Source organism: Dermacentor silvarum, chromosome 5, assembly GCF_013339745.2.
Source record: "Dermacentor silvarum isolate Dsil-2018 chromosome 5, BIME_Dsil_1.4, whole genome shotgun sequence".
Classification (NCBI taxonomy): Eukaryota; Metazoa; Arthropoda; class Arachnida; order Ixodida; family Ixodidae; genus Dermacentor; species Dermacentor silvarum.
The window spans coordinates 170,438,409-170,454,870 of record NC_051158.1 but is presented as its reverse complement, the minus strand read 5'-3'; the positions used below and the strand labels follow the sequence as shown (position 1 = coordinate 170,454,870).

The window sequence follows — 16,462 nt, the reverse complement described above, 5'->3', positions numbered from 1 at the left end:
CTTGACTAGTTCCCGCCCCCCAAAAGAAAAAAAAATACATTCCATAAAGGCAGACAGTTCAGCTATCGACGAGAAGCGATAACACATTTCTGATTGTGCAAAAAAAAATACCTATCACTACAAGCATCTTTGTGGCATATGAACATACACATTCCCAAACGAGTGAACATGCAACTGTAATAGTTGCTTTATATATACATGTCACTGCTGGAAGACATATGTAAACACCCACACACACAACAACGGCTCACTAACATATACATAAGGGTTTGTCGCGAACATTCATCACTAAAAAAAAAAAAGTTCAGCAAACGTGAAAGACAAACAGAAATCTCTGATATTCATCCCAATTTACACAAACGATAGGTAATGTTCAGGGAAATACTCCTAAAGAAGAAAAAAAACAATTTTAAATGGTGTTTTGATGTACTTTCTAGCTGCATACCGTGTCTGTGACAAAGATTCAATAATTCTGGCAGTTTTCTTTTCATCATTTGTTGTCCATAGGTGGTTCTACACGTCTCTACGTTCCAAATTTCCCTACTACGTGTATCATATAAAGGGTTTTTCTTTGACAAAGAAGCTAAAGCTGAGAGAAAGTTTATGTTTTCTTTTACATCGTTTATATATGTTAAACACAGGCGATATGAATACATCTGAGTAATTTTCATAATTTTCAACTTATCAAACAAAGGCAGAGATGGGTGATCTCGAGGAACACCGAGAACATGTCGCAACATTCTTTTCTGAACTGTAAGAATTTTACGTAAATTTGTAACTGTGGTAGTTCCCCAAACTAAATGTGCATAACTAATATGAGAGTGAAATAATGTATTGTAAAGAATAACCTTGACCTGCACAGGCAGCAACTCTTTATTAATGCACGTAACTCCTACGACACTTGAAATCTTAGAAACAACATGTTCCACGTGGTCATCCCATGTTAAGTTCTCATTGAACACAACGCCAAGAGTTTTGAATACAGGGAGTATTTCTATTTTTGAGTCGCCTAACAAAAGATCTGTATTTATAAAAACGCTCTTATTTCTCGGACGGAAAAGTATGGCTTTTGTCTTGGCCGTGTTTATTTTTAATGCATTGGCACTTGACCACTCATGCAAACGCGATAGTGAGCTATTTGCTTCAGAAATTAAATCATTCGGACATGCAGCTGAGAGAAGCATAGTTGTGTCATCGGCATAAATGATGTGTTTAATGTTCGGATTAATACATATAATGTCATTCAAATAGATATTAAATAAAAGTGGTCCAAGGATACTTCCCTGAGGTACTCCTGATGTTATTGTTTTTTTGTCTGAATAAAAACCATTGAGATAGACATATTGCTGTCGATTTTCTAAATAAGATGTTAATTTATTGCCATCGTGGTGCTTGTGTCTATGTGTGCTTCGTGGCGTAGTGGGCTAACACCGCGCGCTCGGAAGCGAGGGGTCCCTGGTTCGATTCCGCGCTACGGACACAACTTCGGAATTTTTTTTCTCATTTTTCTCAGACTGGTTACACACTACTACTACGACGAGGGACGAACGGGTGCCGCTTTAAGGAGCTTCGCCCCTAAAATGTCACAGTTTCGCCCTTAGGGCGAAGCAATGAATGCGATAGCAACACAGCAATGTCATACGATGTAAGGTGAGCGGCTTTGGTAGCAATATGAATTGTAGTAAACATGAGCTGATTAAGTAAGCAGGTGTGCTGCGGCGTAAGTAGACCGACATGAAGAGAGACTCGATGACCACGAGAAGGCGCGTGTGAAACGGTGGTGTTGATGAAAAGCGCTTCCCGTGGGCAGCGCGCGTGCGAAGGGACACACCTGTAGCGCTGCACTGCCGATCCGGGCAGCATTACATGTGTAGCGTGCGTTGGAAAATGTGGCCCGACTATTACTAACTGAATGAACAAGCGTGGTGTGAGCGCGCACAAACAAACATGAACAGATCACACTGAATGACTGCAGACAACGACTGTCAAAACGCTGGCAGCAAGCAGCGGGCGAAGGTACGTGCGGTCTATCGCTTCAACGGAAACTGAACGGCCAGTGCATGAAGGACAGAGCCGTGTGTGGAGATAAGAGACGGTGCGGCGAGCGACGAGCGCGGTTGCTGGCAGAGGAAAAGTGCGCCCCCCCCCCCCCCCCCCCCCGCTCCCTCCGGCGCTGGCTTCCCGCTTCCTTGCTTGCGCGTGGGAGAGATAAGAGACCGTGCGGTCGAGCGACGAGCGCGGTTGTTGGCACAGTAGAAGTGCCCCCCCCCCCCCCCCCCCCCGCTTCCTCCGGCGCTCGCTTCCCGCTTCGTTGCTTGCGCGTGGCAGATTGAGTGCGTTCGCTCTCCGTGATAGCGCGCGTCCCCGCACGCTTCCGTCGGGCATACGGCGCGCGGTGATTTTATCTATACGGAACCTCACGGCGACGCCGACGGCAGAAATCCGCTTGAAGTGTCCATATAATTGCTATCGCAATAAAAAGCAAGCGCTTTAGGAGAGGAGGCGGCGGAGGAAAGAGTAAGATTGCGGTACTTTTCTTATATAGGGACTTTAACCAGCGCTTGCACGTAGGCTCTCTAACCGCGAGTAGAGCTTCCAGGGGGCGAATTCCATTTGCTAGTAGGTACAGCGTTTGACCGCTGGCGCCACGCTGCGCCGCTCGCGTGTACCATGTTTCGAGCCGCCGCCGTTGGAACGGAGGAGGCGTTGACGGAGAAAACGCTGGGCTGGTGGTGACTTAGCCTGCTGTTGGGATCGGTGGTATTATAAACGCATCACTGTTTTGATGATCCAAATATAATCTCACTATCAGGGAGGGAGCAGTCTACCTGACTGGAGCAGTATTTTTTTTATTTGGGGTGTTGCTACGCTGCGCTCCGCAACACCCCAACGACCGCCGCTTCGCGTCGGCGCCCGGCACCACGGCTGCCGCCGTGGCGCCGGGGTTCAAGCGACCGCGCTGGCAAACAGAGAGAAAAACAAAAAAGGAAAAAGCGTGATATTAAGAAAAAATAAATGTAGCCAGAGCGGGTTTCGAACCCGCGTACGCAAGATCCCGAAGCAAGCGCCGTATCCACTCAATCATACAGCCACGCTTTCAAGGATTGCATTCGTGCAAACCATATGATTGCGTTCGAGCGCCCTCAGTGAACGGAACCACCTAGAAACGCGGTACGCGCGAGCGGCGCAGCGTGGCGCCAGCGGTCAAACGCTGTACCTACTAGCAATTGGAGTGTTGCTTCCAGGGGCTTTAACCATAGAGAAAGAAATTCAACAAGAGGGGACACTCGGCAAAAACTGGCAACGGGAAACACGTCACCATACGTCACGCTATACTTTTAAACCGAACGTTAGCTGCCGCGAGCATCGAAAAAATAAATAAAAATAAAGTGAACTTAAGTTAACAGGCATTGATTTATTTTTTAAAAATTATTTGCCGCGAAAACTAAAACGTTTTGCGTATAAATGAACTTAAGCTTTGCGACATATTTTTCTTGCCTTACCTAGCTAGAGTGACCTAGAATGTGGGAGAGTGTCCAAAGCGCCGGCTCCGGCGAGGGCCTTTTTCTGTGAACTGCCGCGCCGCGCCGCTGCTGCTCCGGACCCGTGGGCTTTTCGCGCTCGCGAAGCGCGCGGGAAGCGAGCGTCGTCTGCTATGCGCTGTAGTTTTTGCGTTCATTTTCCACGCAAAGCACTTAAACTCTATTTAACTTCAACAGTGTGGTGCTGCATGGAGCTCACCAATATTTGAGCGTTTCTTTGTGCTTGGGCAGCAATATAATGCAAAAACTAACGTATCAAACTCATCAGCGCGGCCTAGCTCCAGTGCTGGAGTTCGGGAACGGTATTACGGTAACTGTGCGTGCGTATAAACGCGCTAAATGAGCCCGCGCAAGGAAAGAACGTAAAAAATAAACGTTATTCGCATGGGTACGCGGGAAATAGCACCACGCTTGCAAGAATAACAGTAAGAAAAAAGTAAATTACTCGCGCAGTCAAGTGAAATACTTGCGTGCTTGCAGTGACCGCTTCGCTCACCAGCACGCGCTTTTCCCTCACGGCCGTGGCAACCGACCAGGGGGGGGGGGGGTTGTAACCCCCCCCCCCCTGAGGCCGAGGTAACCCCCCTTTTGTTTAACCCCTTTTCTTTTCTTGCGCCTTTGAGTACTGCAACTAAGATGATGTAAGACGCGCAGTCGTCTACACAAAGTGCATTTTTTGACAATTTCCCGTGAAGAAATTGAAATTAGTGCGGTTTAGATGGTATTGGCAAACTAAGGCAAACTGTCAACCCCCCCCTGGCAGAGATCCTGGGTGCGCTACTGGCTCACGGTCAGTAGTGGTTTACAGCTATATACATATGTATTCGAATATTTTTTAGCCACGGCAATATTTTATTATGAACAGAGCAGTGTGAGAAGGTGTAAGGGAAGCAAGAGAAAGAGCAAGGATGGCCCTAACGCCGCAATATTGTTGGCTTATTTCACTTCAGAGATTGCGTACACAAACAATTCTTGCTGTACGCTATCTCTTCAATACAAACTTCGCGCATGATGTACCTTAAGGTTCACCGTGAGCGAAGGTTTTTTCAAATTCAGAAATTCGAAAGAAAAGTCATTCGATCCAGCCAATATAGCTAAACAAATATATTTATTTTTCGACATTGAAATCAATAGATAGCTACTACTGGCCTAGCCATTTACTAATTTGTTATGTAAAAGTTATTACTGCAGTAGCCTTGTTTTAATAATCCGTGAATCCTCTCTGAAATTACCAACATGTAACTTCTCATTATATAATAGTTATTGCGTAACGTGTGATTTTTTACGTAAACTAACAAGCCTTCATGGCGCGTGACGATCTTTGTGTTTTCATTATATTGAGTGGAAAATCGTCTTGAAAATTACTGTCTTTGATGCACTACAAATATCGCTATTGATTCTACATATCCCTAAAACAGTTACCTTCAATAACAGCAAAAAAATGAAAAGTTTATGTTCTGGTGATTTGTTGCCTCTTTCATTACGTAACTACAAGTACGTAGTTATTGATAAATAAGTAAGTATATTTGCTGTGTACGAACCAGCGAGCATACGAAATAAATATTCCCAAAGTTACTTTCATGTTAAAATTCGCTTAGTGTTTGCGCTCTTGCAACACAAGAAGGCGAAAGACGAGTTGCACATACGTAATCCATCATGTTCGTTTTCTGACGTTTTCTCGTGATTATGAAATGAGTCATACGTATACAATGTTGCACTGTTAGCGTTTCATTTATTTTGGTTTGTCTTGTTTTTTGCCGCGTATATTTCTCGCGCACCCTTTACTTTGGTAGGTTGTACTGCTAAGCTCGAGGACGCGGGTTCGGTTCCCGGCCACGGCGGCTTACATTTCGATGGAGGCGAAATGCATAAAACACCCGTGTACCGAGTTTTAGGTGCACGTTAAAGAACCCCAGGTGGTCGAAATTAACGGAGCCCTACACTGCGGCGTCTCTCATAGCCGTATTGTGATTTTTGGGTGTAAAACCCCAGAAATGATCATTACTATTATTACCCTTTACCTGTGCTCTGAGTTCTTCATGATATATGTATGGGCAAGTTAGACACGTTGAGATCGAGATTGGCATTCAACACGTTTTTATCGTCACACCCACAGCATCAGAGGGATTTCTGGCCGTCGTCATATGACCACACGTCATATTGTTATCGTTAATCGTGACGTGAGTGCAAGTATGTCAGTTTACTAATGCCACGACCCATCAGTCATCTTAGCCACACATTAGTGCCTTTCCACACTATACTTTGGTATAGTATATACCAAGTGAACGAGCCACGAGAGTTACGCGGTTTGTATTTATTTTTGATACCGCGGCATCGGCCAACAGACACATTGCGCTTCCCAAGAGCCCAGTTAAGGATTTCGCATTAATAAAGAAACAACAGAGCACGGGATGCAGTCTTGTAAAGCAAATCGAATGCAATAAATAAATGAAAGGAAACGATAGGGTGTAAAAAGCATTAGCATGAGCTAGCCATATCTGCTACGTTCTCTTCGTTATTATCGCGGTCTCCAGCTTATTTTCATCTGCAGCACGTTCACGTTGCTCATTCCACGCATAACTAAATGAAGTAAGCGCGCGGAATGCGTTACTCAAACAGCCGCGTAAGCGCGGACCAAGCGAGCTAGAAGGAAATAGACAAAATACCCATATTCACAGCCGGCAAACGCGTTCTCTGTGCGGTAAGTCACTGCGGTATACGTATACAATGTTGCACTGTTAGCAAGTACTGTTGCACTGCTATTAATTCATATTATTATTCATATTAATTCATATTAAGTACCACGTCACCTTGCGGTGACGTGGTACTTAATATATCCCAAATTATCGCGATGTTGGCTAATATCAACCAAAATATCAGGCTCGTAGCAGACGCCCACCACCTTGGCGCGGCTTCCGCAGCGGAGAAAGCCCACGGGTCCGGTACAGCAGCGCCGCGGCGCGGGAGTTCACGCAAAAAATGTCACAGTTTCGCCCTAAGGGAGAAGCAATGAATGCGATAGCAACACAGCAATGTCATACGATGTAAGGTGAGCGGCTTTGGTAGCAATATGAATTGTAGTAAACATGAGCTGATTAAGTAAGCAGGTGTGCTGCGGCGTAAGTAGACCGACATGAAGAGAGACTCGATGAGCACGAGAAGGCGCGTGTGAAACGATGGTGTTGATGAGAAGCGCTTCCCGTGGGCAGCGCGTGCGAAGGGACACACCTGTAGCGCTGCACTGCCGACCCGGGCAGCATTGCATGTGTAGCGTGCGTTGGAAAATGTGGCCCGACTATTACTAACTGTGGTGTGAGCGCGCACAAACAAACATGAATAGATCACACTGAATGACTGCAGACAACGACTGTCAAAACGCTGGCAGTAAGCGCATATACGTCGCAGCGGGCGAAGGTACGTGCGGTCTATCGCTGCAACGGAAACTGAGCGGCGAATGCACGGCGCATAAAGGTCAGAGCCGTGTGGAGATAAGAGACGGTGCGAGCGAGCGACGAGCGCGGTTGTTGGCAGAGGAGAAATGCGCCCCCCCCCCCCCCCCCCCGCTCCCTCCGGCGCTCGCTTCCCGCTTCCCTGCTTGCGCGTGGAAGATTGAGTGCGTTCGCTCTCCGTGACAGCGTGCGTCCCCGCACGCTTCCGCTCGGGCATACGGCGCGCGGCGAAGATTTTATCTATACGGAACCTCACGGCGACGGCGACGCCAGAAATCCGGTGAACGTGTCCATATAATTGCTATCGCAATAAAAGGTCCTCGCTCCTCCCATGCATTCGCGCGGCGCTTTGGACACTCTCCCATATTCTAGGTCACTCTAACCTAGCCACAGGTCAATGACGCGCCAGATACATGGCGCCCCAGCGGCCGAATAAGGGGCTTTACGGCCGAATTGACTGCAGCGTGCCAAGCGGTCGGTGTCGATCACTTACATCACTTCCGGTTTCGGTTTTGGGCGCGCGTATTTTGAACGCAAGCTAGCACGCCGACTGCGCCCCCCCCCCTTCCTTTTTTTATTGCGATAGCAATTATATGGACACTCCAAAGCAGATTTCTGCCGTCGGCGTCGCCGTCGCCGTGAGGTTCCGTATGACGTCAATGGAGATGAAATCGTCGCCGCGCGGGTAAGTGGTTCTTGAGGGAAAGGGAAAGGTTGGCGCTATCTTCTGCAGCCCTTGAGGGAGCACGGCTCAGCGCCAATCGCCGCGCGCCGCCGAACGCTGTATGTGCGAGTGAAAGGGCGCGAGGGACGCGCTCTTTCACGGGGAGTGAACGCACGGCGGAGAACAAACGCGCGTTCTGTGCCGTGCTCCCTTAAGGGCTGCAGAAGTAGGCGTCTCTTTCCTCCTTTACAATCACCATATATGTAGAGCAAACGCGCCTTCTTCTGACGCACGAAAGGCCGTGGGGGGGGGGGGGGAAGGGAGGGGACGTTTAGCTGCGGCACCAAGTACCTATTTATATCAGAGGCTCCGGCAACAGTCACCAACGCCGCACGCATTTTGTGCGAACGTGGGCAAAACGCCGACGGCGTCGGCAACAGTTCTGCGTGTTGCCGGTGCTGCTGCATGTCCAAGTTTATACAGCTGATAAAGCTACTATCATTACTCCGTATAGCTCTCTACAAATTTGCTATCGCAATTGATGCTTCGCCTTTCAGGTGAAACTGCGACAACTTTTTTTTGTTTGGTCTTCGTGCAGAATCGGTTTATTTTTTTAGTAAAAATGATTGCGGACGATCTCGTAAAGTCCCATCGAATCTGTGCCACGTGCAATTTCACAAAGTAGACGCAAGCCCTTTTGTGCAATGAGGAAATATTTATTTTGCTCTATATAAAAGCTCGTTCCGCGCTTTTTGTGCGTTCATCCAACGTTGTGACACCAGCAGGTAAGGCTTCATACAGGTTCCTGTATGAAGCTCCACCGGACGGTACCAGCTGAAAAAAAAAAGTAAATTACAAGCATGTTACATTTGCAAGCACGTAACAGCATGTTACAAGCAGGAGTCATTTTGGTATTAAGACATGGGAATACTGCGAGGCGAAACGTGCGAAAGCGGTGAATGGGCGGCATTACAAACAAAAGCAATTCGCTTTTACATACATGGCGTAGAAAATACCCGACTCATCCCAAACATATGAAAACATCTGATTTCCAAGCGTTCCCCCATTTCCGGGCATTATTTCCGTCAGCATAGAAAAATCCGTTCAGGAGCTTTCATCCCGTTACGACACGCTTTTGACAGTAGTTACTTCGCAGGGAAAAGTGATTAGTGAACTTACGGCAAGAGTAGAAAAAGTTGAAAGCGGCTCATCGGCTGAGGAAGTAAGGGCGCTGAAAAGGGAGCTGAACGACCTCGATCAATACAGTCGCCGCCAGAATCTGGAAATTCACGGGATTAAACCAACTGAGGGTGAGAACCTACTACGCGAGCTGAATAATATTGCGCGCAGGCTGAACATAGCGGAGGTAACTGAGAGGGACCTAGACACCGTGCACAGACTTCCATCAAAGCCTGACAAGGTTCCTGTCATTATTGCTCGCTTTGCTTTGCGAGCAACCAAAGAAAACTGGCTCGAACAAAGGCCACAACTAAAGACGAAACTTCCCGGTATCCGTTTCTTCGACAACTTGACGCCGCACAACAAGAGACTGCTCTGGTTGGCCAAGACAAAGGCAACGGAGCGGTCTTATAAGATCGTTTGGCAGAAGAACGGCAGGATCCTTGTCAGAAAGAGGGAAGGCGAACAAGCCATTCAGATAAAGACTGAAGCCGACCTTGCTAAAATCGCTTAAGTTAAAAGCTTAAGTTTCCCTCCTCCTGCCTCCCCCCGTTGATGCCCAGCCCAACCACTAACTTCAACCCAGTTGACGGTATCTCGCTTAGAAATTTTTTAACACAAGCGCGGCAGCTACAGAATAAATTTTCCTTATTTCACTTAAACGCACGCAGCTTGCGAAATAAGCATGTTGAAGTAAGTACGTATTTAACGTCCTTGGAACACGCGTTTAACGTTCTGGCATTTACAGAAACCTGGTTTTCATGCAAAGAAGATATAGTACAGTTCGACGACTACCAATGCGAAGCCCTCTTCCGCGATAAACGAAGGGGAGGAGGCGTAGGGCTTTACATTAGGAAGCTCATTTCGTACAACGTCATACCGGAATATTCAGTAATTACTGACGACTATGAATCTTTGGCTATCTCGAATCCCTCGTTTGTGGTCTCGGTTCTTTACCGTCCGCCTTCTGGCTCCCTACCTGCGTTCTACAATTTCTTTGAAGAATTAAGTGAATATTTATTAACCTATAATGTACCAGTTGTCATAGTTGGTGACTTCAATATAAATTTGCTTTCTGATGACACTAGTTGCGGCAATTTTCTTGATCTGGTACATTCCGCCGGCCTCATTAATGTTATTAATGCTCCAACCCGTGTTACAATGAACAGTAACACATTAATTGACTTGTGCCTGACAAGCTGCTTCGATGACAATGTATTTGCTGGTGTTCTATCGACAGGCATTAGTGATCATCTGCCATTATTTTTCTTCATGCCTGTACACTCTAAACCTAAAGTAATTAAACATCAGTCTTTTCGTAGATGTATTACAGACAGTGGCATTAGTCATTTCCGTAATTTATTGTCAAATATTGTTTGGGATGATGTATTCAGCATTGAGAACCCTGATGATGCTTATAATTTGTTTCTAAATAAAGTTTTGCAATCGTATGAGACAGCATTTCCTATCAGACCGGTTGTTAAATCTCGAAAAGCTAGGAAGCCATGGCTTACAAAGGAATTACTTGCAAGAATTAGAAATAGAGACGAGCTATTTCATAGATTCCTAAAAACCAAGGACATAAGCAAACTGGAAGAATATAAAAAATTAGAAATTGTTTAAACGCTGACCTCAAGAAAGCCCGAACATCATATTATCTGCATAAGTTTTCGGTGACATACGGCTGTCCAAAAAAAAAAAAAACATGGTCGCTGATGAAATTTCTTATCTCCAAAAAAACAGATAATGCTCTAAATGAACTGGTCGTTGACGGCACAGTCTATACCGGTTTTCCCCTGGCAGATAAGTTCAACAGCCATTTTCTCTCGGCTGGTGCAACCCAACATGTTCAAAGTGCCTACTCGCACAACTACATAACGCAGGAAATGAGCTCCGTTTTCTTGTCTCCGGTTACGCCGCATGAAATAGAAGGCATAATCAGAAGCTTGAAAGAGAACTGCGCAAGTGGGTATGACGATATCGCTGTTCGCCCAGTAAAAGCGCTGTCAGATGTACTGTGCACGCCCCTCGCCCATATCTGTAACGGTATCTTAATTGACTCACGGCGTTTTTCCAGAGAAAATGAAAATTGCTCGCGTCTGCGCAGTGCATAAGAGTGGCGCGAGAGATAGTCTTGGCAACTATCGTCCTATTTCTGTACATCCCCATCTTTTCAGAGATAGTGGAGTACGTAATTAATTAGAGGTTAAACGATTTTTCACACAAGAGGTGCATAATATCACAACAGCAATATGGTTTCCAGAGAGGTAAATCTGCGGAAACAGCTCTTATGGAAATCAAAGAAAAACTAATAACAAATATTGAAAATAGGCTTTTTTCTATTGGCATATTTTTAGATTTCAGGAAAGCTTTCGATTCAATCAAGCATGACGTTCTTTTTTATAAACTTAACAAGTACGGTATTCGCGGCAATGCACTTAAATTGATTAGAAGTTACTTGCATAATCGCTATCAGTTTGTAAGCGTTGGTGATGTTAAATCCAGTTTAAAATTAATACAATACGGTGTTCCTCAGGGCTCGATCCTAGGCCCCCTCTTGTTTCTTCTCTATATAAATGACATTGTACTCATACCTGATACACCTGACATTGTGCTATACGCTGACGACACTAATGTATTTTTTCACGGTGCTAACATAAACAGTATTAACAGTCAGGCTAATGCTTGGCTTCAACAACTGTCGTTCTGGTTACTGAACAATCAGTTGGCACTTAACACTGAAAAAACGAACTATATTATTTTCAGAGCTAAAAATAAAGCAATCGGCAATAATTTAAAGCTAACCTTTAATGGTAAAACAATAAGTCAAGTACCCACACATAAGTTCCTAGGCGTCCACTTCCATGAACATCTCAGTTGGACACAACATGTCACCTATCTGCGCTCTGATGTGTCCAGAACAGTTATTATGATACACAGGTTACGTTTCATGCTACCATCATGGTTTAAACGACAGCTTTACTACTCCATGGTATTCTCGCATTTGCACTATTGTATATTAGTCTGGGGAACCACCACTCAGCACAATTTAAATCACCTTCAAGTATTACAGAAGAAGTGTATTCGATTCATTGAAAATTTATCATGGCAACAACACTCACTACCTTCTTTAAAAAAAACGGTATTTTCACTATTTCTAATATTTTTCGCCAGCGCCTTGCGCTCAAGATTTTCCCCAATTTAAAGGCAGATCCTACCACATTTCTAGCACCATATAAGAGACCCGAATCTAATTATGCACTTAGGCAGAATATTTATGTGAAGAAAAAAACTAGAACAAGTTATGGGACGCAGTTGTTAGATTACCAGATACCTGAATTATTAAATCTCTACCCGGAACTAGTTGCTATAGCGCAAGAGTCAAAGTCCATTTTTTCATTTAAAATACGAGTGAAAGCCCTATTTGTGTGATCAGTCCCATGTACCTAAATGAATGTAATGGAGAAAATATATGAAAGTACCGAATTGTTTCTTGTTGTATTATTTTATGCGCAAAGTCCCATATTGTCATTGCTTCGTTGCCCTGTAACATTCACGTCTTTTAATTACTACTCTCGAGTGCATTCTGAGCTTAAAATGCTTGTCTATATGTCCTGCTTCCAGACCAAATCCCCCCGCCCCCAACTTTTTGTGTCCTACAATGTATGCAGTGTATACTTGCACATACTTTTTTTTGTTTGTTTGTTTGTTTGTTTGTTTGTTTCGATAGCGCTCATCGCTGTGTGCTGTACGTCAGAGAAACAAGGCCTCGGCAGGCGCCAGAAAGGCGCCTTTTGCCTCGTTGACTCTGGTAGGAAGGTGTCTCTATTATAATTTTGTGTGTTTTTTGTTGTTGTTTCCTGCCAAAATAAAGAAATAAAGAAAAATAAAAACTATAAAAGAGAGGCTCTTCGCGCATGCAGGCCTACCTTCCAAAGGGGCGCTCCGTGGCATGACGCTGACCACTGTGTCGGTTGGTGCTCCATGCACATTGCAAAGATGTACAGCTGCGGCTGAAAAAGATTAGCACAAGTGACCGATCACCCGATGATGTAAATTGCGGCACGCGTCGTTGTTGTGCCCTAGCACGCTGAAAACGCGAGTACCAGGCGCGAGTACCAGGCGAGAGTACCATACGAGAGTACCTCTTTGAAACATGAATCGTGTGGTACCTAAGATACCAGTGTGCACGGGATCAAGAGCGCCGCGTACAGCAATTTCCCTGCTCCGGTCATCGGCCACTTGGGACCAATGGTTTTGCGCTGCGGCTGTACATATTTATGAAACTGAAGAAAAAACTTGGTTGAGCGTGGTCGTCATCAAGTCACAGGAAACGATGCCGGAAACTTATCGTACTGCTATCGTCTACATCAAGCGTGCACCCAATAATTCAGTCACAATCAGAAACCGCAAATCACTAATATCATAACTGCCTCTTTTAGTTTTGCGCAGCGAACGAAGCTCCCAAATTTCAACGCCAGGTCTATAGCCCAGTTTTTCTTTTATTTCTTGCTAAAATTGTGTTAGGTAAACTCTAACTGTGACATATTTCAATATGGCGCAACACTTCAAATGTTGTTTCTTTGCTAAAAAAGACACTTTTGTCATTTTTTCTGTGTACAGGCACTTATTTTGATCTATAGCACCGGCTTTTCCCGGCTAATTTGTAGTGACCATCTTAATGTGCTGTCAACGCCAAAACATCTTTTAAAAAATATTTACGTTTGTTTTAAAAGACGCTAAAAAATTCATGAGCAAATGAAGCGTTAACGGACGGTCCTCCTCAGGGACAGTTCCTTACAATCAGCTTCAGCCACGCAACATTTTGTGCAAATTGGGAAAATATATCGTTACCTATATATATATATATATATATATATATATATATATATATATATATATATCAACAGCTATCTTCTTGTATAACAGGGAAACACTGTATGTATTGTATTCTATGAATTTATTTTTAATGAAACAAATTTCGAGTCATTCCAAAAATGCAAATCTTGCGTAAGAAACTGTCACACAGTCATTTTTTTGCAATGTTTTGACTACGTGTAGGTGCGTGTGCATTTGAGAGCAGAGCCAGAAACTGCATCACCTGCATTGCCAAAACAAGGAAGTTGGCCCGCGTGTGTGGCTTCATCGCATATAGCTTATGGTGCTCAGAGCCATATGTGGCTCCTCACGATGTTTCAGGATTGCACACAGACAGTCTCTGGGCGTATACGAGGCTGCAAACAACAAAAACTCAGATAGCGGGAGCAGCGACACCAGTCGCGGCATGGCGCAGTACATTGCGATGAAAATCGAAAATATTCAGCAAGCCAGGACTACAGCGAACGTCAACCTTCCAAAAGCACTGGCATCCAAAGCTGGTGGCAGCAAAGGTAGCACTATGGTCACTAAAGGGTAGTTAGGCGCACAGAAAAGGAGGACTCGCCACCACCGAATGCGGACCACGGTCTAAAGCTTTTGCATTTGCAATTAAATTCTTCCTTCCTGAAGACGTATTCGCCCTCCTTGGTGGTTCTACTCCTTACATTGGACACGAAAGAAGAATTTTGAAGATTGTAAGTTCGCGGTGGCAAAGCCAGGCTCGTTTATCCCGGACTTATCTCAGCGGGCAGTTGCATATAGCGCATTCGAACTGTGCGTCGCCTCCAGTTTGGTGAGCAAGTACCTACACCGGGTTGATCGAGCCACTGAGCATCTCTGGCGCACACAACTTGGGCATCTCGTGGATATTGCCGCCATGTTCAGCCAAAAGCTGAGTAGCCGTGTTCAAGTTCCGGAGGGTCTCCGCCTACCAGACGATCTGCATCCCATTCTTGGTGTCGGGTCGAAGCTCGCCGTGAAAGGTAAGACGACAGAAGCAGAAAAAATTTCCATTCTGCGCTAACTGTCCGAGCGCATCCTGGATGAGGCAGTATGTAGGCTGAATTCAGAAGTTCACGCCTTGCTACGTTGCAGGCCTCCTTGCTCGAGACTTCGGGCGAAGCACGTAATTTCGTCCCTTTGTGATCACTCCCTATGTGTCCGTGACCCGTTTCTTGCAAAACATTCTGCACATTTGCGCAACTCTGACCAGGTTTTAGATTCTGCGAACGCTCCCGCAAACGAAGGCATGAAGGCCCTTTCGGTAGATGTAAAAAATATATATTATTCTTTGCCACGTAATGAACTGGGGAACAACAAGGTAAGAAACCAAGGTAAGAAAACTCTTGGAAACTTGACGTTTAGGCCTCAATACGGGAGTCCTCTTCATTGATGGATTGACCATACGCCTTGCGAAGGTTTGGCGAAGTTAAGACTGTGACGAGACCTCGTCTCATCGGGAAGAGTCAAGACGAAAAACACAACAGACGCCGACCAAAGTGAAAATTATTATTATATAAAAACTTAACTAGACGAGATTTCGTCAAACCTTCTTTTTATTAGATTTATTCAAACCTTCTCAAAGCGTACGGCCAACGAATCAGTGTACAAGGCTCCAGTGTGGGGGCCGAAATGTCAAGCGTTTAAAGAATATTTTCGAGATGGTTGGCATCTGTATTGTTTTTCGCCGTGATTCCTCGCTACTAGACGAGAGTTCTTCAGGCACTCGACTATATATTAACTGTTGCGTTGCGTTAAAAATACATAGATGAATTTGAGACTGTTCGGTTTTATTCATCAACGATGTCAGTTTTACAAAGAAGTGTATACATAATTAGTACTACACAGGGAGTCCCAAAGTTAGAAACTGTCAGGGGAACTCCTATACATGAACAAAATTAAAAAAACGAGATATAGATCAAGCATTAATGGTTACGGGGATTTCACAAACAATTTGAAAAAGTAAGGAATAGTGCGAAAAACAAGAATATAAGGGTGTTTAGTAAGTTTAGGTAAGTTTAAGGGTGTTTAGTAGTTTCTTTGCCAAAAAATGCCAAAGAAAACTTCTATAATAAACAAGCAATGCAAGTTTACAAGGCAATAAAAATGGGAGTAATATACCATGTAGTATTATAGCTACGTCCATTATTATTATTACAATCACAAAAGTATGTTGTTATGATGAAGAGAGTTGTTGCATAAAATATTTCTTAACTTGGTCCTTGAATATATTTTCTGTGGGTGATGATTTAATGGTATGTGGAATAGAATTCCACAGTTTGAGTCCTGCAAATGTGGTAGTTAACTTACCATAGTTTGTGCGCACTTTAGGTAAAAGGCGGTTATCCATTTCAGAGAACCTAGTAAGATTAGTATTTACAAAAGTTTCAATGACAAAGCCATCTATATGTGCAATATTAAAAAAATTGTGGGGTTTTACGTGCCAAAACCAGTTCTGATTATGAGGCACGCCGTAGTGGGGGACTCCGGAAATTTGGACCACCTGGGGTTCTTTAACGTGCACCTAAATCTAAGTACACGGGTGTTTTCGCATTTCGCCCCCATCGAAATGCGGCCGCCGTGGCCGGGATTCGATCCCGCGACCTCGTGCTCAGCAGCCCAACACCATAGCCACTGAGCAACCGCGGCGGGTTGTGCAACATTACGAAAGAACTTATATATCACTATTGTTGACTTAAACTGAAAGAACTGATAAAGAGGATGAATGTTTAAACTGCAATAAAGGTGGC

The 16,462-nt window shown here is 44.7% G+C and overlaps 1 long non-coding RNA gene across 1 annotated transcript; it reads right to left on the bottom strand.

Moving 5' to 3' along the window:
* Positions 1–8,350: 8,350 nt before the first annotated feature.
* Positions 8,351–13,585, bottom strand: LOC125945293 (uncharacterized). Its single transcript, XR_007466790.1, has 2 exons — positions 12,764–13,585; positions 8,351–8,489 (listed from the first exon to the last, which is right to left on the bottom strand). It is a non-coding gene; the product is annotated as an uncharacterized LOC125945293 (long non-coding RNA).
* Between the last annotated feature and the right edge of the window lie 2,877 nt (positions 13,586–16,462).